Source organism: Spermophilus citellus, assembly GCF_964194105.1.
Source record: "Spermophilus citellus genome assembly, chromosome: 9".
NCBI lineage: Eukaryota > Metazoa > Chordata > Mammalia > Rodentia > Sciuridae > Spermophilus > Spermophilus citellus.
This window is the reverse complement of record NC_138191.1, coordinates 88,440,090-88,464,794: the sequence shown is the minus strand read 5'-3', so window position 1 is coordinate 88,464,794 and position 24,705 is coordinate 88,440,090.

Below are 24,705 nucleotides of genomic sequence, written 5' to 3'. Positions count from 1 at the left end.
CGCTCGCCTGGCATGCGTGAGGCCCGGGTTCGATCCTCAGCACCACATACCAACAAAGATGTTGGATAGGATAGCCCCTTTGTAAAACAAGGGAATCTAAATGTCATAGATTGTTGGGAGGATAAAGCTAAATCATTCAGGCACTGGGCACATAGCAAGAACTCAAAGATTAGCAATTTGTCTTTTTGTTTACATAATTAGTACAATTTTGAAAGCCATCTGATAACCACCTGTTCTTCACTTCCTATTCCCTATTCCTTCCTCCTCCTTCCCCTTCCGTATTTCTCACCAAATGTATCTCAGTGAATAATACCTAGTATTTTAAGAGCACTGAAAAATAGCTAAACTCTTTCATTTTCAGCCTTTTGGGTATGGTCGAGTCTGCAGAGTAGGCTACAATACAAACTCAGACTGTCCAAGCAGATTCCAGCCACTTTAAAAATTTTTCTCTACTGTGTCCTAGTTCTTTCTGCATTTAGACAGAGTTTTAATATGAGTCTCCTTATACCATGTTTATTTTTATAAGACTTTACACTTAACCAGAGGAGGGCTGGTAGTGTAGCTCAGTGGGATAACATTTGACTAGCATGCACATGGACTTGGGCTCAATCTCCAGCCTGGCAAAACCCAATAATAGTAATTCAGTTTTGCACAAGTCAAGTTTGAAGTATATGTAGGACACTCAGATAGAAAGGTCCAATAGATTGAGTTTGAATTAATCAGCATCTATAGGGAAATTCAAAATATGAAAACAGATGTTATTTGAGATATGAGAGAAGAGAGAATATCTCAACTGAGAAAAAGAGGAAAGAACAGTCACCTTGGGAACTTCATTATGTTACATAATTTCAGTCACATGCTCTGTAGTATTAAAAATTACAATATCCCGGATCCTGTGGCTTAAACATGGGCATGCGCCTGAGGAACTTCCAGATGATACAGCCTAAACATGGAGGACTGAGGAACTTCCAGATCCTAGAGCCTAAACATGGACACGCACCTGATGAACTTCTGGACCTATGGGCCTAAATATGGGCTCTTGAGGAACTCCCAGATGCTAGAGTCTCAACATGGACGTGCACCAAAGGAACTTCCGGATCCTAAACATTGACGTGCACCTGACGAACTTCCGGATGCTGCGGCCTAAACGTGGAAGACTGAGGAACTTCCGGATCTGGGTGCTTAAACATGGACGTGCACCTGAGGAACTTCCGGATCCTGGGACCTAAACATGGAAGCCTGAGGAACTTCCGGATCCTAGAGCCTAAACATGGACGCACAACTGAGGAACTTCTGGATCCGGGGGCCTAAACATGGATGCCTGAGGCACTTCTGGATCCCAGAGCCTAAACATGGATGCCTGAGGAACCTCCGGATCCGTGGGCCTAAATATGGATGCCTGAGGAACTTCCAGTCCTAGAGCCTAAACATGGACGTGCACCTGAGGCACTTCCGGATGCTAAGGCCTAAACATGGATGTGCCCCGAGGAACTTTTGGATCCAGGTGCCTAAACATGGCCGTGCACCTTTGGAACAGATTTTTCAAATGCTCCTTTAAACTTAGAAGCTAAAAAAGTTGATTTTAGTAAAGTATTGTCCATCAGAGACTAGGAAGGGAAGGCCACAAAGGGGTCAAGGAAAACAGGAGAGTGAGTATTGAAATTTAGTGAAGGAGGAGGAACAAGTTCTAGTATTTTGTGGAAGAGGGGATATGATAATTCCCAATAATTTATTATGTATTTTGTAAAGAACTAGAAGAGTTCAAATTTTCCAACAAAATAATAAATATATGAGGCAATGAAAAATTTTTAAAAATTACAATAATATTAGAGGTGTAGCATTACAATATTATTATGTGGCTTAAGTAAATGTGTACCTGAAATTTTTACCACAGTGTTAGCCAGGTGCAATGTTAGTGTCTGTTACTACTCTGATTCTAGCCTCCCAAATTCTTATTCTCATTCCAGTACTTTTCTCTTTTGGAGTCACTGTTCCTGTTTACTAAGTTCCAAATCAACCCCTCCCCCCCTTTGGTTACAGTGCTAGAAATTCACCTAGAGCCTTGGGCATATGAGGCGAGCACTCTACCACTGAGCTACATCCCCAGCCCAATTTCTAATCTCAAAAAAAAAAAAAAAAAAAAAAAAGGTTTCCCGTTCAACTCAGAACAAATATAAAGAATGTTTTTTCCCACCAAATATAGGCATAATTCTAATATTGTGTAAATGATGCTTTTATTATGCAAATGATGGAACCCACCATATCCTTTCTATGTCTGAAAGAATATGAATGAGAGTAAAAAGATGTTGAAATCTTACCCTCTGTGTGGATCAGTAACTGTGAATTCTCTCTTGTTGGTAATGGTGACTTTCCATTACTACCTTTATCATAAGAACACAAACTTGAATACCCACTATGTGCCTAGTATTTTTTGCTATGCTAGGGATTTACCAGTAAAAAAGGCTGAATAGGGAAGAAGATGTATAAATTGAAAGAAAACTAGAGTTTAGGTGAACCTGGATGTTGAAGCTATGGATTCAGTCCCTCTCTTCTCTTGTGAATAACTCTGCTATGTTCCATGATCAGCAGGTGCTTTCTATTCTCTTCATGACTTTGGTATAACAAATCACTTCTCTCAGCCTCCAGATATATAGTGAAAATAGAATCCTACATGTACAGGATGAGTGAAAAATCAAGGATAAATTCTAAGCTCAGTTTTCTTACCTACAAAATAAAAGCAGTAATATCTTACAAAGGGCCCTTTTCTCTTTATAAGCATTTTGTTATAGTAATGAAAAGCTGACTAACATAGGTTCTATTTTGCAACATTAATCATGGTAGTAAAAAAGTTGAAACTTTTTAAATGCCCAACAAAATAATTCACTCGTAAGGTATTTGCAAAGGAATATGTTATGGCATGTCATTTGAAGTTTTGGGAGTATCTCTGTAAGAATATCCCTCTATTTGCATTCTGACAACAGCCTATCTTAAATAAAAAATGACAGAATTAAAGTCTGTGCTACTGTTTACACATGGATATTTGTCTTTAAAAGAAATGCCATCTTATTTCTTAGGAAAAATCTGGGAACCAGTGGGATGATTATCATTTATTGTCTCCTGGCTCCAGATTAGCCCTTTTTAAATTTTTTTTTGAGAAATAGATCTGGGCTCTGTAAATATATTTCCCTGTAACAGCTGATCCTGTAGTCTTGTCAATAGAGGATGATGATGGCAACACATTGCAGGAAGAAATGAGTTTTCCCTTCCTTGCCCATGAGCTCGCTCAGCAGGTCCTGTATCACTTTTGGCTTCCCCACTGCCTGGCTTCTGCAGTACGTGGTGGCCAGCATTGTCTAGCAGTCATGAACTTCCCCCACCACTGTCTTTGGGTCCAGCACCTCTGGTAAACAGTTTTCCCAGCAACCCAGAGGGAAGATTTCTGGCAAATTCCCATCAAGTTCCATCCCACCAGCACAACAACCACAATGATTTATTTGCCATCCAGTGAGCCACACCCATGCCCTCTCCAAGAAGATCAATAGCATAGCCCTGTGGATGAGAGTAAAATTGTTCTTGGCACTTTATCTCAGTCCTAGAAGAAGCTCCTTATATTTGCTATTTCTATTTTTATTTAGAATTCCCTATACTTCTTACTAGCTAATCCTACATTACTTTCTTTTTTTTTTTTTTTTAAAGAGAGAGGGAGAGAGGGAGAGAGAGAGAGAGAGAGAATTTTAATATTTTATTTTTTAGTTTTCGGCGGACACAACATCTTTGTTGGTATGTGGCGCTGAGGATCGAACCCGGGCCGCACGCATGCCAGGCGAGCGCGCCACCGCTGAGCCACATCCCCAGCCCCCCCACATTACTTTCATTACCTTCTTTATGTCACATTTATATTGAACTTACCCTCCTCAAATTTGCTGTGTGATTTTTCTTTTCTTTTTTTTTTTAATTTTTTTATTGTTGGTCGTTCAGAACATTACATAGTTCTTAATATATCATATTTCACAGCTTGATTCAAGTGGGTTATGAACTCCCATTTTTACCCCGTATACAGATTGCTGTATCACATCAGTTACACTTCCATTGATTTACATATTGCCATTCTAGTGTCTGATGTATTCTGCTGTCTATCCTATTCTCTACTATCGCCCTTCCCCTCCCGTCCCCTCCCCTCCCCTTTTCTCTCTCTACCCCCTCTACTGTAAATCATTTCTTCCACTTCTATTATTCTTCTCTTACCCCTCCTTTCCTCTTATATGTAATTTTGTATAACCCTGAGGAACACCTTCCATTTCCATGCGATTTCCCTTCTCATTCCCTTTCCCTCCCACCTCTCATCCCTGTTTAATGTTAATCTTCTTCTCAAGCTCTTCGTCCCTACCCTGTCCTTGGTTACTCCCCTTATATCAAAGAAGTCATTTGGCATTTGTTTTTTAAGGATTGGCTAGCTTCACTTAGCATAATCTGCTCTAATGCCATCCATTTCCCTCCAAATGCTATGATTTTGTCATTTTTTAATGCAGAGTAATACTCCATTGTGTATAAATGCCACATTTTTTTATCCATTCATCTATTGAAGGGCATCTAGGTTGGTTCCACAATCTTGCTATCGTGAATTGTGCTGCTATGAACATCGATGTAGCAGTGTCCCTGTAGCATGCTCTTATTAGGTCTTTAGGGAATAGACCCAGCAGGGGAATAGCTGGGTCAAATGGTAGTTCCATTCCCAGCTTTCCAAGAAATCTCCATACTGCTTTCCAAATTGGCTGCACCAATTTGCAGTCCCACCAACAATGAACAAGTGTACCCTTTTCCCCGCATCCTCTCCAGCACTTGTTGTTGTTGGACTTCATAATGGCTGCCAATCTTACTGGAGTGAGATGGTATCTTAGGGTGGTTTTGATTTGCATTTCTCTGACTGCTAGAGATGGTGAGCATTTTTTCATGTACTTATTGATTGATTGTATGTCCTCCTCTGAGAAGTGTCTGTTCAGGTCCTTGGCCCATTTGTTGATTGGGTTATTTGTTATCTTATTGTCTAATTTTTTGAGTTCTTTGTATACTCTGGATATTAGGGCTCTATCTGAAGTGTGTGGAGTAAAGATTAGTTCCCAGGATGTAGGCTCCCTGTTTATCTCTCTTATTGTTTCTTTTGCTGAGAGAAAACTTTTTAGTTTGAGTAAGTCCCATTTGTTGATTCTAGTTGTTAACTCTTGCGCTATGGGTGTCCTATTGAGGAATTTGGAGCCCAACCCCACAGTATGTAGATCATAGCCAACTTTTTCTTCTATCAGACGCCGTGTCCCTGATTTAATATCAAGCTCCTTGATCCATTTTGAGTTAACTTTTGTGCATGGCGAGAGAAAGGGAATCAGTTTCATTTTGATGCAAATAGATTTCCACTTTTCCCAGCACCATTTGTTGAAGATGCTATCCTTCCTCCATTGCATGCTTTTAGCCCCTTTATCAAATATAAGATAGTTGTAGTTTTGTGGATTGGTTACTGTGTCCTCTATTCTGTACCATTGGTCCACCCGCCTGCTTTGGTACCAGTACCGTGCTGTTTTTGTTACTATTGCTCTGTAGTATAGTTTGAAGTCTGGTATCGCTATACCGCCTGATTCACACTTCCTGCTTAGCATTGTTTTTGCTATTCTGGGTCTTTTATTATTCCATATGAATTTCATGATTGTTTTATCTATTTCTACAAGAAATGCTGTTGGGATTTTGATTGGCATTGCATTGAACTTATAGAGAACTTTTGGTAATATCGCCATTTTGATGATGTTAGTTCTGCCTATCCAAGAACAGGGTATATTTTTCCATTTTCTGAGGTCTTCTTCTTTATCTCTCTTTAGGGTTCTGTAGTTTTCATTGTATAAGTCTTTCACCTCTTTTGTTAGGTTGATTCCAAGTATTTTATTTTTGGGGGGGATATTGTGAATGGAGTAGTTGTCCTCATTTACGTTTCAGAGGCTTTGTCGCTGATATACAGGAATGCCTTTGATTTATGCGTGTTGATTTTATATCCTGCCACTTTGCTGAATTCATTTATTAGCTCTAATAGTTTCTTTGTAGACCCTTTTGGGTCTGCTAGGTATAGAATCATATCGTCTGCAAATAGTGATAATTTAAGTTCTTCTTTTCCTATTTTTATGCCTTTAATTTCTTTTGTCTGTCTAATTGCTCTGGCCAGTGTTTCGAGGACTATGTTGAACAGAAGTGGTGAGAGAGGGCATCCCTGTCTTGTACCAGATCTTAGAGGGAATGCCTTCAATTTTTCTCCATTCAGAATGATTCTGGCCTGTGGCTTATCATAGATTGCTTTTAAAATGTTGAGGTATGATCCTGTTATCCCTAATTTTTCTAGAGTTTTGAACATAAAGGGATGCTGTACTTTGTCGAATGCTTTTTCTGCATCTATCAAGATGATCATATGGTTCTTATTTTTAAGTCTATTGATGTGGTGAATAACATTTATTGATTTCCGTATATTGAACCAGCCTTGCATCCCAGGGATGAATCCTACTTGATCATGGTGTATAAATTTTTTGATATGTTTTTGAATCCGATTTGCCAGAATTTTATTGAGGATTTTTGCATCTAGGTTCATTAGAGATATTGGTCTGTAGTTTTCTTTCTTTGAAGTGTCTTTGTCTGGTTTAGGAATCAGGGTGATGTTGGCCTCGTAGAATGTATTTGGAAGTTCTCCGTCTTTTTCTATTTCCTAAAATAGCTTGAAAAGTATTGGTGTTAGTTCCTCTTTAAAGGTTTTGTAAAACTCTGCTGTATACCCATTGGGTCCTGGGCTTTTCTTAGTTGATAGTCTTTTGATGGTTTCTTCTATTTCCTCTATTGTTATTGGTCTGTTTAGGTTGTCTATATCCTCCTGACTCAATCTGGGCAGATCATATGACTTAAGAAATTTATCTATGCCTTCACTATCTTCTATTTTATTGGAGTATAAGGATTCAAGATAATTTCTGATTATCTTCTGTATTTCTGAAATGTCTGTTGTGATATTGCCTTTTTCATCCCGTATGCTAGTAATTTGGGTTCTCTCTCTTCTTCTCTTTGTTAGCATGGCTAAGGGTCTGTCGATTTTATTTATTTTTTCAAAGAACCAACTTTTAGTTTTGTCAATTTTTTCAATTGTTTCTTTTGTTTCGATTTCATTAATTTCAGCTCTGATTTTAATTATTTCTTGCCTTCTACTTCTTTTGCTGTTGTTTTGCTCTTCTTTTTCTAGGATTTTGAGATGAAGTATGAGATCATTTATTTGTTGGTTTTTTCTTTTTTTAAGGAATGAACTCCAAGCAATGAATTTTCCTCTTAAAACTGCTTTCAATGTGTCCCATAGATTCTGATATGTTGTGTCTGTGTTTTCATTTAACTATAAGAAGTTTTTAATTTTCTCCTTGATGTCTTCTAAAACCCATTGATCATTCAGTAACCTATTGTTCATTCTCCAAGTGATGCATGATTTTTCCTTCCTTCTTTTATCGTTGATTTTCAGTTTCATTCCATTATGATCAGATAAGATGCATGGTATTATCTCTACTCCTTTATATTGTCTAAGAGTTGCCCTGTGACATAATATATGATCTATTTTTGAGAAGGATCCATGTGCTGCTGAGAAAAAAGTGTAACTACTTGATGTTGGGGGGTATATTCTATATATGTCAATTAAGTCTAGGTTGTTAATTGTGTTATTGAGTTCTATAGTTTCCTTATTTAACTTTTGTTTGGAAGATCTGTCCAGTGGTGAGAGAGGTGTGTTGAAGTCTCCCATGATTATTGTATGGTGGTCTATTAGACTCTTGAACTTGAGAAGAGTTTGCTTGATGAACATAGCTGCTCCATTGTTTGGGGCATATATATTTATGATTGTTATGTCTTGTTGGTGTATGGTTCCCTTGAGCAGTATGTAGTGTCCCTCTTTATCCCTTTTGATTAACTTTGGCTTGAAATCTATTTTATTAGATATGAGTATGGACACTCCTGCTTGTTTCCGCAGTCCATACGAGTGGTATGATTTTCCCCAACCTTTCACCTTCAGTCTATGTATGTCTTTTCCTATCAAATGCGTCTCCTGTAGGCAGCATATTGTTGGGTCTTGTTTTGTGATCCATTCAACTAGCCTGTGTCTCTTAATTGGTGAGTTTAAGCCATTAACATTTAGGGTTATTATTGAGATATGGTTTGTTCTTCCAGCTATATTTGTTTATTAATGTTACTAAACCTGATTTGTTTTCCTCTTTGATTACTTTCCCCCCTTTACTGTCCTACCTCCCACTGTTGGTTTTCAATGTTATTTTCCATTTTCTCTTCCTGTAATGTTTTGCCAAGGATTTTTTGAAGAGATGGTTTTCTAGCTGCGAATTCTTTTAACTTTTGTTTATCGTGGAAGGTTTTAATTTCATCTTCCATCCTGAAGCTTAATTTTGCCGGATACACGATTCTTGGCTGGAACCCATTTTCTTTCAGTGTTTGAAATATGTTATTCCAGGATCTTCTAGCTTTCAGAGTCTGTGTTGAGAGATCAGCTGTTATCCTGATTGGTTTACCCCTAAATGTAATCTGCTTCCTTTCTCTTGTAGCTTTTAAAATTCTCTCCTTATTCTGTATGTTGGACATCTTCATTATAATGTGTCTAGGTGTGGATCTCTTATGATTTTGCACATTCGGCGTCCTATAGGCTTCTAGGATTTGGGATTCTGTTTCATTCTTCAAGTCTGGGAAGTTTTCTCGTATTATTTCATTGAATAGATTGTTTATTCCTTTGGTTTGGAGCTCTGTGCCTTCCTGTATCCCAATGACTCTTAAGTTTGGTCTTTTAATGTTATCCCATATTTCTTGGATGTTCTGCTCATGGTTTCTTAGCAGACTTGCTGAGCTGTCTATGTTCTTTTCAAGTTGAAATACTTTGTCTTCATTGTCTGATGTTCTATCTTCTAAGTGATCTACTCTGCTGGTAGTATTGTCAATTGAGTTTTTAAGTTGGTTTATTGCTTCCTGCATTTCTAGGGTTTCTATTTGTTTGTTTTTTATTACCTCTATCTCCCTGTGAAATTGATCTTTTACTTCCTGGATTTGTTTATGTAGTTCCTTGTCAAAGTGATCTTTCATTGTCTGATTTTGCTGTCTCATGTCTTCCTTGAGACTCCAGATCATCTGAAGCATGTATATCCTGAACTCTTTATCTGACATTCCATCTGTTGCAGCTATTACCTCTTCTAAATTTGAGTTGACCTGCATTGCTTGTGGTCCTTTCTTTCCTTGTCTTTTCATACTGCTCGCGTTTCTTTCTGCTTGGTGAAACTGTTGTGTTTTTGAAATTTTCCCCCTATTTATTTATATTGCTCTTGTATAGTTGGGAAATCTCCCTTGCAGGGCGGGTAGTGGCTGTGCTCCTCCTCTAATTAGGGTGATCTGTCTACCACGCTGGTCGGTCGCAGGTCGGTCACAGGTCTGCCCACCCTGCGGGCGCGGGTGGCGGCTCTGCTCTGCCCCCACCTCAATTGTGGTGACGTAACTACCACGCCCTCGGGTCGTTGGTCCTGATCCGGATGTGGGCGGCGGCTCTGCTCGGCCCCTACTCCAATTGGTGTGACGTGTCTACCACGCTGGCAGGCCTCTAGGCCTGTTCCGCTGGTGGGTCGCAGGTCTGCCTACCTTGCAGGCTCGGGCGGCAGTTCTGCCCAGCCCCCACTCCCAGTGGGGGTACCTGACTGCCTCTCCAACGGGTCGCTGGGCCTTTTCCTGACACGGGCGTCGGCTCTGCTCCACCCCCACTCCAACCAGTGTGACATGACTGCCTAGGTACTACTTGTCCACCATGCTGGCAGGCTACCGGGCCTGTCCTGCCAGTGGGTCACAGGTCTGCCTACCTTGCAGGCTCAGACGGCGGCTCTGCACAGCCCCTACTCCAAATGGGGTGACTTGGCTACCGCGCCGTCGGGTCGCTGGTCCTGTTCTAGGCGTGGGCGGCTACTCTCTTCGGCCCCAGCTGCAGTTGGGGTGACGTGATACCACGCCGGCGGGTCACTTGGCCTGCTCTGGGCGCAGGCGGCAGCTCCACTCTGCCCCCCTGGCCCCCACAGCACCCAGCAGGACCCAAACCGAGAAGCAGTCACTGCAGGTTCCCCAGCCCTGGGCCAAAGCAGCATCGCGAGCCAGAACCCAGCCTCTCCGATCCCAGCCACGCTCCGCTAGGAGCAGGCTCCAAGGAGCGACCCCCACGGGTTCCCCAGCCCCGGGCCAAAACTGTTCCGGGAGTCAGGGCCCAGCCGCCCTAAGCTCAGCGCACGCTCCACTTGGAGCTGGCCTCAACACACAGTCTCCGCAGGTTCCCCAGCCCTGGGCCAAAGCAGCCCGGGGAACCAGAATCCGGCCTCTCAGAGCCTGGCGCACGCCTTGCCAGAAGCGAGCCCCAAGGAGTATTCTCCACAGGTTCTCCATCCCCGAGCCTGAGCGATCTGTCTGCAAGACGCAGGCAAATACCAGCCTGAAATCACCTGTTCCATAGCTGAAAGAGCTGAGATCAGTAGAAAACAGGGATGATTACATCAGCTCTCCAAGATGGCGGCTCCTGTACTCCTCCGTGGTCCGACCGGTGTCGAGAATCGAACTGGACCGCTTCTCTCCTCTGTCTCAAAGCCGGAACTCAGCACTAAGCACGGCCATTGCACCACTGGCAGGAGCCCCCAGAATCCGCATCGCTGCACTCCCGCTCTGGCACCTTGCCGCTTCCCAGCGCGCGCCGCAGACTCTGATTTTTCTTTTCTGATTGAATCCAGAATAATACATCAGCTCTAGATAAAGCTGTTTTTATATTAGGAAAATCCTAGGTAAGAAACAAGAAAATAGAATGCTCTTGCAATATAAGGGTCTTCCAAAGCCAAATGACCCTTTTGTAGATAGCCAGTAGGGTTATTGATCGGGAGAAAGGTAGTTGGAGATGCCGCCATCTGGAGCTGAAACCTGCTAGAGTCACTTAGATATTCAGAGAATAGTGAAGACTGAGGCTGGCGGATCAGCAGCTGTCTCTGTTCTGCCCACATGGTTCCTCTCCCTAATGTCACTCTCAAGGCTTCCTTTGGCATTTACTTTTTGCCATGTCTCAGAAATATTACAATGATAACAAGGTCACCCTACTCAAAAGAGTATCTCTACACTCCTGTTCACCCACTTGTGCCTCTCAGATCTTCCTGGAAACTAGAAGTTAATTTGATCCTAGATCACAGATGATACAACTCTTCTCCTCCCATAGATGCATCCTGGGGAAGCACCAATCTTAACCCTCCTTTATAATAGAAACACAGGTGTCATTTCAGATTTATCTAATGTTCTTGGAGTTAAGTGGATTGCAGAGTCATTCCAGTGTAGATTGACTGGGAAGTGACTCAAAGAGACAAGGTCTAACAGAAAGTACAAAAGAAGCTGGTACTTTAAAAGGTGGGCTTTTTAAAAGTGGCCTTTTATTCCTTTTGTTTATGTTTTTCTTCTCTCTCTCTCTCTCTCTCTCTCTCTCTCTCTCTCTCTCTCTCTCTTTCTCTCTCTCCTCTCTCTGTATTGGGATTGAACCCAGGGGTGCTTAACTACCTAACCACATCCCCAGTTCTTTTTATTTTTGGTTTTGAGGCATGGTCTTGCTAAGTTGCTGAAAGCCTTGCTAAATTGCTGAGGCTGATGTTGAACTTATGATTCTTTTGCTTTAGCCTCCCAAATTGCTGGGATTACAGGTGTGCACCACAATACCCATCGAGATGTGGGCTTTTCTAGAGACAGTGCCCCTAAAATATCTTAGCTAATACTTAAGTAACAAAGTTAGTCTCCTTGCTTCTTTTTCCACTTATATCCATACCCAACATTATACCCAACCTTTCTGAGAGTTCCTCTTTTTAAAAATCTCCCTTGATGAGTCTGGGGTTGTGGCTCAGCAGTAGAGCACTTGCCTAGCATGTGTGAGGCACTGGGTTAAATCCTCAGCTCCACATTAAAAATAAATAAACAAAATAAAGGCATTGTGTTCATCTACATCTAAAAAATTTTTTTTAAAATCTCCCTTGCTGTGTATTCCCATTTAATTGGTCTCCCCACAACACCCCTTTTCTTTCAGGTAGTTGGAGAGAGGTTGAATAAGGAGCCATGGGATTTTTCCCCTGGCCATTCCTCTAAGGATAACCCTAGCTGTATGAGAGGTATATTAATAAATTCAGAGCTGCTCATCTTATTCTTTCATATGGTGGGAGACTGAATTTAATAGATATAGTGGGTACGGTGAGTTTTGGGCTATCTGAAATTGATCCTTTCTTCTGATAGCATAACACTTGTTTCTTTGGAGAGGCTGTCCCTCAATCTCTAGCCATATAGTTAAGATTTATCCTACTTTTAGCTCAGAAATTGTTTGTGAGAAGATCTGACCAATCTAAGTGCCATATTTCCTGGTCATGGTTTTGATGATTGGTTCAAAGAGAATCACGTGATTCCATAAGACTGAGGCTGGCGGATCAGCAGCTGTCTCTGTTCAATGAATATCAGAATCAACTATTGGGAAAAAAAATGCTCTTTCACTCTATTTTTTAAGCTGATAGGCTATACGTGGAAAGCTGAGGGTATTCATCTTGCCTATATATGGATGAAGTTGATAAGGAGGAAAGCGGAGCAGAACAAAGGGGAGAATATTTTCCCAATGCATTGTTTAAGTTTGTACTGTCCAAAATGGTAGCCACTAGCCACTATGGCTGTTCAGCACTTGAAATGTGGCTAGTATAAACTGAGTGTGCTATAAGTATAAAATCACACTATTTTTGTTTTCTTGGTTTTTGGTGGTGCATTAAACCCAGGGCCTTCTACATGTTAGGTAAGCACTCTACCCCTGAGCTACATCCCCAGCCCCTCAAATTGGGTTGTAAAGTTTTATTAAGAATAAAAGAATGTGAGCCGGGGTTGTGGCTCAGTGGTGGAGCGCTTGCCTAGCATGCATGAGGCACTGGGTTTGATTTCAGGGGTCACATAAGAATAAACAAATAAAATAAAGTTATTGTTTCCATCTACAACTATATACATATAAATTTTAAAAACGAATTAAAAAATGTGCTGGGCTGAGCGGCGTATGCCTATAATCCCAGCAGCTGGGGAGGCTGAGGCAGGAGGATTGCAACTTCAAAGCCAGCCTCAGCAACAGTGAGGTGCTAAGTAATTCAGTGAGAACCTTTCTCTAAATAAAATACAAAATAGGGCTGGGGATATGGCTCAGTGGTTGAGTGCCCCTGAGTTCACTTCACAGTACCCACCCTCCAAAAAAAAAGAATATAAAGTTTCTTACTAATAACTTTTTAATGGTATATATTGGAATTATATTTTGTATTTATTGAGCTAAATATATTAGTAAAATTAATTTTACTTATTTTTCTTATGTTGCTAATACAATAGTTAAAATTAAAAATATGGTTCATATTTGTGGCTTATATTATATCTGTATTGAATAGCATTGGTTTGAGCACTTGGATACAACCATACCCAAATTGATTATAACTCTGGACTAATCTAGGTCAATAAATTCATAATTTTGCTTAAGTCATTTCAAGTTGAGTCTTTGATACCTTCCACTCAAAGAGTTTTAATTAACATATTAGTTAAAATAATTAGTTCATCAAATATGTTATCCTTCAACTACTTTCCTTATCATAGGGAGAAGATGAACTAAAAAGAAACTAAAAATTATACTAAAGAGAAAACCTGACTCCTTGGAAGCCAAGAATAGAGTATGTGCTTTGAAGTAGAAAAAAATCACTTGATTTTGAATTCCCTCTGTTTAGACTGGTTCCTTATATGAACCCTCCATAATAGAATATTAAAGCTTGAAGTTCTTATAATCCACATTCATTAGTGCTTTGCAAAAACACAATTTCCACTTGTCTGCATGAAAGAATTGTTTTAGTTTTGGTTCTTCCATTGTAGTTTTACTTGTGTTCTTGCTGATGTGTAATTTTATTGAAGAATGATATGAACTATAAAAACATTAATTAAAAAAAAGAATTTTCTCTGCAAATGTTTTAGGTGTAAAGTATGTGAGGACATACTTTACACCTAAAACATTTGCAAAGAAAATTTTCTAAATAATCAACTTCCAGGACAGAAAAAAAAGTAAAAAAAATGTCCTCATAACAAATAACATAATCTAAAAATCAATGTATGTTGTTTTTCAGTAAAGTTATGGGCCACAAATTAATATAGGTATTTTTCATTTACTTAAGCTAAATGTGAAAATCTCTAAACCCAATGGACCTTGGCAAGCATGCATCAGATATATAATGGAAACATATCTGGATTATTTTCATAAATCTGTTATCTAGTCACACCTTTGTCGATGGTGAATTAAAATCAGCAATAAAGGACAGAAGTGATAAAATTGTATTCAGGAAGATGCCTATGGGATGGGGGAATGCAGATATATTGACTTACAATTTTATATATGCAACATGAACTTTAAAAATGAGGGAACACAAAGAGAGAATGATTTTTTATTTCTTAGCATTCATCATCTCTGACTTAAAGAAAAACCTTATAACCATCAAGGTTTTTCTCTAGGATAATCAAAGGATAATAAACTGGAAATGATTACTTTTAATTCAGTTGTACTCGTAGCTCCCCTAAATGCCACAGAAAAACTTTGGTTGTTGTTCTTATTATTGTTTTGTGGTGCTGGGGAACAGCAAAGAACTTTTTGAATGACCAAATTTGAAGACAAAACAATATTTCATATAAGAGGTGTAATTTTTAGGTAGTTGGTGAGTATTTTATTTGTTCTTTTTAGATGTACATAACAGAATGTATTTTGACATATTATACATACATGCAATATAACTAATTCTAATTAGGATCCTATTCTTGTGGTTGTACATGATTGATGTGGAGTTGCCCTGGTCATGTATTCATAGATAAGGATAGGAAAGTTATGTCTGATTCATTCTACGGTGTATTCTATTCCCATCCCTCACCTTACCTTCATTCCCCTTTGTCTAATACAATGAATTTTTATTTTTCCCCTCCCACCCTTATTTTTTGTGGGTTAGCATCCACATATCAGAGAGAACCATTTGGCCTTTATTTTGGGGGGACCAGCTTAATTCACTTAGCATGATATTCTCCAGCTCCGTCCATTTCCCAGAAAATGCCATAATTTCATCCTTCATTGTGTATATATACCACATTTTCTTTATCCATTCATCTGTTGAAGGGTGCCTAGGTTGGTTCCATAGTTTGGCTATACGGCTGTGTCACTATAGTATACTGATTTTACATCCTTTGGGTATAAACCAAGAAGTGTAATAACTGGGTCAAATGGTGATTCTATTCCAAGTTTTCTGAGAAATGTCCATACTGCTTTCCACAGTGATTGTACCAATTTGCAGTCACACCAGCAATGTCTGAGTGAAACTTTTCCCCCTTATCCTCACCAACATTTATTGTTACTTGCATTCTTTTTTTAAAAACTTTTTTTAATTGTAAGTGAACGCATTACCTTTATTTTATTTCTATGTGGTGCCGAGGATGGAACCCAGTGCCTTACAAGTGGGAGGCAAGTATTCTACCACTGAGCTACAACTGAACTACAACTTCATCCTTGATAATTGGCATTTTGACTGGAGTTAGATGAAATCTCAGTGTAGTTTCAATTTGCATTACTGTAACTGCTACAATGTTGAACATTTTCCCATATATTTGTTGACTGTATTTCTTTTTCTGTGAAGGGCCTGTTCAGTTCCTTGCTCATTTATTGATTGGGTTATTTAGGTTTTGTTTGTTTGTTTTGGTATTAAGTTTTTTGAATTCTTTGTATATCCTGGAGATTAATGCTCTATTTGAGGTGCTGGTTGTAAAAAATTTTCTCCAATTTTGTAGTCTTTTTATTCACATTCTTGATTTTTTCCCTTTGCTGTGAAAAAGCTTTTTACTTTGATACCATCCCACTTATTGATTCTTGATTTTACTTCTTGTGCTTTAGGAATCTTATTGAGGAAGTTGGTTCCTAAGCTAACATGATGGAGAGTTGGGCTTACTTTTTCTTCCAGTAGGCACAGGTTCTCTGGTCTAATGCCTAGGTCCTCGATCCACTTTGAGTTGAGTTTTGTGCAGGGTGAGAGATAAGGGTTCAATTTCACTTTGCTACATATGGGTTTCTAGTTTTCACAGCACCATTTGTTGACGAAGCTATCTTTTATCTAACGTATGTTTTTTGGTGCCATTGTCTAGTATGAGATAACTGTATTTATGTGGATAAGTCTCTGTGTCTTCTGTTTCATTTGTCTTCATGTCTGTTTCTGTACCAATATCATGCGTTTTTTGTTATTAGCTCTGTAGTATAATTTAAGATCAGGTATTGTGATGCCTCCTACATTACTTTTCTCACTAAGGATTGTTTTGGCTATTCTTGGCCTCTTATTTTTCCAAATAAATTTCATGACTTCTTTTTCTATTTCTATAAGGAACATCATTGGAATTTTAATATGAATTGTATTAAATCAGTATAGCACTTTTGGTTAGTATGGCCATTTTGACAACATTAATTCTGCCTATCCAAGAACATTGGAGACCTTTCTGGAAAAAGGAAAAACAACTGGAACAAGACAGGGATGCCCTCTTTCACCACTCCTATTTAACATGGTCCTTGAAACCCTAGTCAGAACAATTAGACAAAAGAAATAAATTAAAGGGATATAAATAGTAAAAGAAAATCTCAAACTACCCCTATTTGCCAACTACGTGACTCTAAATTTGGATGACCACAAAAATTCCAACAGAAAGCTTCTAGAACTTATAAAAATTCAGCAAAATGGCAGGATATAAAAATGATACCCATAAATCAATTACGTTCCTATACATCAATGATGAATCTACTGAAAGATAAATCAGGAAAAGTATCCCACTCATAATAGCCTCAAAACCAAAACAAAACAAAAAAACCTTGGGAATCAATCTAACAAAAGAGGTAAAACAACTCTACAATGAAAACTACAGAACACTAAAGAAAGAAATTAATGAGTATTTTTTTTTTTTGGAAGCATAGTGTTCTTTTAAAAAAGATAAACTTTCTAATCATGAAATTCATTTGGAAAAATAAGAGAACCCTAAGTGTAAGAGCCAAATCAATCCTTAGCAATAAAAATGAAGCAGGAGACATATTTCAGACCTTAAATTATACTCAGAGCCATAGTAACAAAAATGGCATGGTATTGGAACCAAAACAGATACGTAGACCAATGGTGCAGAATAGAAGACACAGAGACAAACTTACATAAATACAGTCATCTCATACTAGACAGTGGCACCAAAAACATACATTGGAGAAAAGACAGCCTATTTAACAAATGGCACTGGGAAAACTGGAAATCCATATGTAGCAAAATGAAATTAAACACTTACTTCTCACCCTGCACAAAACTCAACTCAAAGTGAATCAAGGACTTAGGCACTAGAACAGAGACCTTGTGCCTAGTAGAAGAAAAAGTAGGCCCAAATCTCCACCATGTCAGCTTAGGAACTGACTCCCCTAATAGAACTTCTAAAGCACAAGAAGTAAAATCAAAAATCAATAAACGGGCCAGATGGGTGCGCAACTGTAATCCCAGAGTCTTGGGAGTTTGAGGCAGGAGGAGTGCCAATTCAAAGCCAGCTGCAGCAAAAGCAAGGTGCTAAACAACTCAGAGAAACCCTGTCTCTAAATAAAATACAAAATAGGACTGGGGATGTGGCTCAGTGGGTGAGTACCTTGAGTTCAGTCCTAAGAAAGAAAGAAAGAAAGAAAGAAAGAAAGAAAGAAAGAAAGAAAGAAAGAAAGAAAGAAAGGAAGGAAGGAAGGAAGGAAGGAAGGAAGGACGGACGGACAACAAGAAAAACCCAGAATCAATAAATGGGATAGAATCAAACTAAAACTAAAAAGCTTCTTCACAGCAAAGGAAGCAATCAATAATGTGAAGAGAGAGCAGAATGGGGGAAAAATCTGTACACATTCACCTCAGATAGAGTATTAATCTTAAGGATATATAAAGAATTCAAAAAACTCAACACCAAATCAAATAACCCAATCAATAAATGGACTAAGGAACTGCACAGGTACTTCACAGAAGAAGAAATACAACTGATCAACAAATACATGAAAAAAATGTTCAACATCTCTATCAATTAAAGAAATGCAAATCAAAACTATGCTGAGATTTTATCTCACTCCAGGTAGAACAGAATGGCAATTATCAAGAATATAAGCAAAAAAAAAAAAAAAAAAGAATGTAAGCAACAACAAATGTTAGTGAGGATGTGGAGAAAAAGGTTCACTCAGATATTGCTTGTGTGACTGCAAATTGGTGCAACCAGTATGGAAAGCTTTATGGACATTTCTCAGAAAACTTGGAATAGAATGACTATTTGACCCAGTTATCTGCTGAGAGCCACAGCCGAGTCAGAATGACTCAAAGGCCAAATTTGGGGGCCAACAGAGGTGAGGCAAAGAACCTCATCCCCCAACTGGTGCATAGGCCTATCTACAAGTATGGCTATATGCTGAACCAGTATTCAATGATGGGTATAATCCAATTGCAATGGTACCAACCTAAGACAGGAGGCTGACGCCTTGAGGTCAGCTCATCCGATGATGGGTAAGGACCATATGTGGAATTGGACAACCTAAGACAGGCATGGTCCCTAAACCACATGCTTGGTGTTTAATTAAACAGAAGGGGGGAGATGCTGAGAGCTACAGCCGGGTTGGAATGATGCATGGCATTTGTGCCAGAAGTGAGTGGTTGAGAGGTGACACCAGCGAGCCATTGAGATGATGATGGTTATGTTAAGCTGTGTATTCAATTGTATATTAGACCCCTGCTGTCCTGCTGGCGGGGGGGGGGGGGCGCCTGCTACTTTGGAGTTCTCCTGGGGATTCCTGGAGAGTTCGAGTTGGTTGGGGAAGTTCCGGAGGGAGGAGGGATTTCCGGTTGGTGGTTCCTGGAAGGGCCACGTGGGTGGGTGGGTGGCGTTAGCGGGAGTTCAGGCAATAAAGGGGTTCCTGTTTTGAACCTAGAAGTGCCTCTCGGCGGCTTGGTTATTTTGTGCCCAGCCTGACTGCGGCAGTTATCCCACTCCTTGGTTTATACACAAAGGACTCAAAATCAGCATACTACAGTGATGCAGCCACATCAATGTTTATAGCAGCTCAATTTACAATAGCTAAACTATGGAACCAACCTAGGTGCCCTTAAACAGTTTAATGGATAAAGAAAATGGGTATATATACACAACGGAATATTACTCCTCCTTAAATAAGAATGAAATTATGGCATTTTCTGGTAAATGGATGGAACTGGAGAATATCATGCTAAGCAAAATAAGCCAATCCCAAAGAACCAAAGACCGAATGTTCTTTCAAATATGTGGGTGCCAATTCACAATGGGGGGCTAAGGAAGAATAGCAGTACTGTGGATTATGCAGAGTGGAGTGAAAGGATGGGAGGAGGTATAAGGGTAGGAAGGATAGTAGAATAAATTAGACATTATTACCCTATGTGCATATAGGATTACATGACTGATGTAACTCTACACCATATACAACCAGAAGAATGAGAAGTTATACTCCATTTATGTATGATGTGTCTAAATGCTTTCTATTGTCATGTAAAACTAATTAGAACAAATTTAAAAAGAGGGAAGCTTTCATGAAAGAAGAAACAATCTTACAATTATCCCAGTGCTGAACAATTTTATAACTATCTAAGTGCCGTTTATTCAAAATCACTATCACCACCACCACCACAACAGCAACCTATTACTATTTTTTAAAGAGCAGGTATACAGCTACCAGGCAAGAGAAGAAAATAAGATAAGAAAATAAAAGGGGGCTGGGGATGTGGCTCAAGCGGTAGCGCGCTCGCCTGGCATGCGTGCGGCCCGGGTTCGATCCTCAGCACCACATACCAACAAAGATGTTGTGTCCGCCGAGAACTAAAAAATAAATACTAAAAAAATTCTCTCTCTCTCTCTCTTCCTCTATCACTCTCTCTTTAAAAAAAAAAAAAGAAAATAAAAGGGATAAAAACAAAGAAGTCAAATTATCACTGTTTGCAGATGATAAGATCCTATACATAGAAGATCCCAAAAGCTCCACCAGAAGACTGTTAGAGCTAATAAATTCAGCAAAATATGAAGTATCAAAACCAACATACAAAATTAATAGCTTTCCTATTACCAATAATGAATCTGCTGAGAAAGAAATCAAGATAACAATCCCATTCACAGTAGCCTCACAACAAACAATGACAACAAAAAAGAACCCTAAGTATAAATCTAACCAAGGAGGTGAAAGACCTATACCGTGAAAACGATGGAACGCTGAAGAAAGAAACTGAAGAATGTACAAGAAGATGGACAAACCACCCATGTTCATGGATATGCATAATTAATATTGTTAAAATGGCCATATTACCAAAAGCAATGTACAGATTCAATGCAATCCCTATCAAAATACCAATGACATTCTTCACAGAACGAGAAAAAACAGTCCCAAGATTCATTTGAGGGAATAAAAGACCTAGAAGAGTAAATAAAAGATCCAGAATAGCCAAAGTAATTCTAAGTCAAAAGAAGTCATGCATCACAATACCTGACTTTAAATTACACTAATTACACTACAGAGCAATAGTAACAAAGACTGCATGGTACTGGCATAAAAACAGACACACAGACTGATGGTACAGGATAAAAGACACAGAGACAAACCCACACAGATACAGTCATCTGATCCTGGACAAAGGTGCCAAAAATATACATTGGAAAAAAAGATAACTTTTTTTAACAAACGGTGCTGGGGAAACTGGTTATATATATGTAGAAGAATGAGATTAGATTCTTATCATTTTCCCTGCACAAAAGTCAATTCAAAATGGATCAAAGGCCTAGGAATTATACTAGAAACTCTGCAACTCCAAGAAGAACATGTAGAGTTACATACACCAACATATAAACATGGGTAATGACTTTCTAAATAGGGACCCCTAAACCTCAAGAAATAATGCCAAGAGTTAATAAATTGGATGGCATCAAATTAAGAAGGTTCTGCATAGCAAAGGAAACAATTAAGAATGTGAAGTGAGTTCCTACAGAATGAGAGAGAATCTTTACTAATTAGTTTCCAGACTGAGGATTAACATCCAGAATATATGAAGAACTCAAAAAAACTTAACATCAAAAAACCAAATAACCCAATTAATAAATTGGCAAATGAATTAAACAGACACTTCTCAAAACAAAAAATACAAATGGCCAACTAATATATGAAAAAATATTAAACATCATTAGCAATTAGGTAATACAAACAAAAGCTATATTTGCCTCCAGTTCGAATGGCAAGCATCAAGAATACAAACTGGGCATCGTGTCACATGCCTGTAATCCGAGTGGCTCAGGAGGCAGCAGGATCACAAGCTTGAGGCTAACCTCAGCAATTTGGGGAGACCCTAAGCAACTTACCAAGACCCTGTCTCAAAATAAAAAATAAAAAGGTCTGTCAGTGATAAAATGCCCATGGGTTCAATCCCTGGTACCAAAAGAATTAGAAAATACAAACAATAATAAATGCTGGAGAGGATGTGAAGAGCTTGGAACTATCCACTGAACTTTCTGTTTTTATTTTTATAATTATTTGGAAAATCTTTATTTAATTTGAAAAACCAATAGCTAGCCCCTTTTCTTGCTGAACTGAATCAATGGAAAAACAAGACATAAAAGTAAGGCAGGTGGAACCAAATAAATTGTCTTTATTATAGGTAAAGCTTTGCTTGGGGAATTGATGTCTGAGCAAGTATGCTTTGTAATAGTGAGTTCAGAATTATTTGGATGGTAGGTATACCCAGTGGCAGGCAGTGCTGGAACTAAGCAGACCCATCCTTTACCACCAGTGCCTGTTGCTACAGGAGCAGGAAAATAAAAAGCATGTGCTTCCTCTCTTCAGACATATTCTGAGAGAGAGAGAGAGAGAGAGAGAGAGAGAGAGAGAGAGACAGACAGACAGACAGACAGACAGACAGACACTAAGCTGTTCATGTCCAGTTTCCTTTTTCAGACCCGCTGATCACCTCCAGGGTGGAATGAGTGCAACACTGGCAGAAGGTCAGGAACACTATACTAATAGATACATGAATGGGCTGCTGTCAAAAGGAAGAAACATCAAGAACCAGAAAGAAGTATTTAATGGCACTAATAGCATACTCACAGGTTAAATACATTTCTTTGTCTAACTAGAGGGTCCTGACGGACTGATGGATAGCTCTTTCTAATATTCTTGATAAAAATTTATTTTTTCCAATTCCTTATAAAGTTCAAGAAATTACCCTGACTATACTCAGATTTTTAATAGTATCATCATTTTATCATTACAAAACAATTATACTAAGCACCTACCTGTATGTAGCCTTGGGATAGATACCTTAATCTGCCATTGTACTGCTGCTATGATTTCAAGAGAGGACATTTATTTTAATAGATTATGAAACATGAGTGTATAGATGAGTTCAGTGCTAATGAAAATTCCCAAAGGCCGTTATCTATCATTCAGCACTACTCTTAAATTTAGTGGCTGGCACATAAAGGGTCTCAATAAATATTTTTTTGGGGGGGTAAAAGAATAAATGGATATATTTTCCCAAATCCCACACCATACTTATTTTGGTATTCCATATCTAAGATAGTGTTTACAGGAGGGTCTTACTATTTTCAGAGAAAAAATGTTCCGGAAGATTTTCAAATGGGAAAACATTTGGACTGTGTGTATGACTTCGAGGAAAAAGTGAAGAAGAGAAAAGGCAGTCGTGGTGGTGACTGTGGGGAGCCATTCTGACACGTGATTGGGTGACTCCCGTTAAGGGCCTGAGGCACTCTGGCTGTGTCGGAGTTATCCCGACCCTTTCCTGATGAGAGAGCCCATCCGTGTGGGGGTGTGCGTAACCACTGACCCTGGAGACCCAATCACTGACCCTGACCTTGGAGTACAGCCCCCCCTCAACCTTCATTGGATGGAATTCTCCCCTGAATCTCTTGTCCCCCCAAATAAAAGGCTACTCCCCGGCGTGTTCGCTCTCTCTCTCTCCTGCTAGCCCAGAGTAATCCTCGCTGCCCTGCTGAGCGGCTGGAGGCAGGGAAACAGGGAGACCGAGCCGTCTTGGACCTAGCATTAAAATAAGGTACTGTCTGTGTGTTTTATTTTGATCTCTTCTAACTAACTGAATGCCAGAACCTCATTAATGAAACCACTGCGCAGGCCGCGTGGTAGAATTGGCGCCCAACGTGGGGCATTCTGAATTAGTTAGATTGAGTGGGAGCGCGCACTAAAAAGATTAAGGGAAAAAATAAAAAGGAAGATAAGGAAAAGAAATAAAGAGAAAATAAAGGAAAGTAAGGAATAAAGAATAAAGAAAAGAAAGAGGTGACATTTGGGTCACAAAAGTAATAAAGAGGATAAGGAAAATAAGAAATAAGATAAGAGAAAGGAAAAAGTGACATTTGAGTCACAAAAGTACCGGGACATATTGAAGGAAAGAGACGTTAATTTACTTAAAATGGGAAATTCTACTTCTTCGGATAAGGAAATGTATCTAACTATTTTAGACAGTATAATTAATCAGAAAGGAAAACAGATAAAGAAAACTCAGTTATTGCAATTCTTAAAGATTGTAGGTGAATATTGTCCTTGGTTTTGTGACCAAGAGTCTCCAAATTTACTTACTTGGGAGAAATTAGGAAGAAAGTTACAGAGAATTTGTCTTTCTACTGAAATACCTGGAGGCATAAAGAATATACAAAAAACTTGGACGGCCCTAGACCAGAGTCCGTGGCCGCCAGAAGAGCTTCTGAGAGGTATTCAAAGAGCCATTAGGTCTATTCAAATGGAAAATCAGCCTGAGGCTAAATTAATTACCTTTCCCTTGAGAACAAAAGCACTAAGGACCAAGGTTAGAAATGTGAACTTAGACTCGCAGCCCCATGCGGAGGATTCAAACGGCGCAGATCAGCCCGCTTTCCCGCCGCCACCGGCATTTCCTCCTGGCGGGAGCCCGGGAATTCCAGGGACGGTCGCACAGTGTGACGTCACTAGCGGCGCCGACCAGGACAGTCCGCGATTTTTACCGGAACAGAGACATAAATCACAGACAGTTTTCTTAGGACCTTCAGAGACAGTTGAATTAGATCCTGAAACGGGACCAACACAAATCCCTACTGGGATTTTCGGGCCGCTTCCTGAAAATACTGTAGGTTTAATTTTGGGGCGTAATAATTTAAAGGGAGCTATTGAAGTAATACCTGGTGTAATAGATTCAGAATTTGAAGGACAATTATATGTTACTGTAAGATCCAATTATGTCCTAAGACTCACCCCAAAGGATATTTTTGCTCAATTAATATTATTGCCTTGTGTCTCAGAAAGGCACCTACCGGCAGATTCAGTTTCTAAACCGCCGGACAGAGTATATTGGTCCCAGTTAGTGCGACAAGAACGCCCTTTATTAAAACTTAGAATTAATAATAAAAATTTCCTAGGAATAATTGACACAGGCGCTAATAGCTCCATGTTATCCAGCCGGTTTTGGCCCAGGCAGTGGCCTCTACATACAGCCTTAGCTAACCTAGAAGGAATAGGAAAAATTTCACAGC